This window comes from Pteropus vampyrus, unplaced genomic scaffold (genome assembly GCF_000151845.1).
Source record: "Pteropus vampyrus isolate Shadow unplaced genomic scaffold, Pvam_2.0 Scaffold721, whole genome shotgun sequence".
In the NCBI taxonomy this organism is placed as follows: Eukaryota; Metazoa; Chordata; class Mammalia; order Chiroptera; family Pteropodidae; genus Pteropus; species Pteropus vampyrus.
Genome location: NW_011889502.1, coordinates 34,407 through 34,702, shown reverse-complemented (window position 1 = coordinate 34,702; position 296 = coordinate 34,407).

Here is a 296-nt window from a genome sequence, read left to right as displayed (position 1 = left end):
AAACAAACAAACAAACAAACAAACAAAAAAGACTCTAAAAGGTGGCGAAGGATGATTGAATTAAACATGGCAGAGTGAGAGACGTCCCCAGATCTCTCCCCCTGAAACAACACTAAGCCGAACATCTAAAACTCAACAAAAAACACCCAAACTGCACACCAGCACGTCTGAGCGTGGGATCTGCGCAGAAGAGCTACCACAGGTCAGAACCCCGGGTGTCGGGCGGGAGAGGGGAGAAGAGGAGAGGGGCAAGTTCCCTGAACAGCCCTGCCTGGGACCGCTGTGAGCCCCCCACG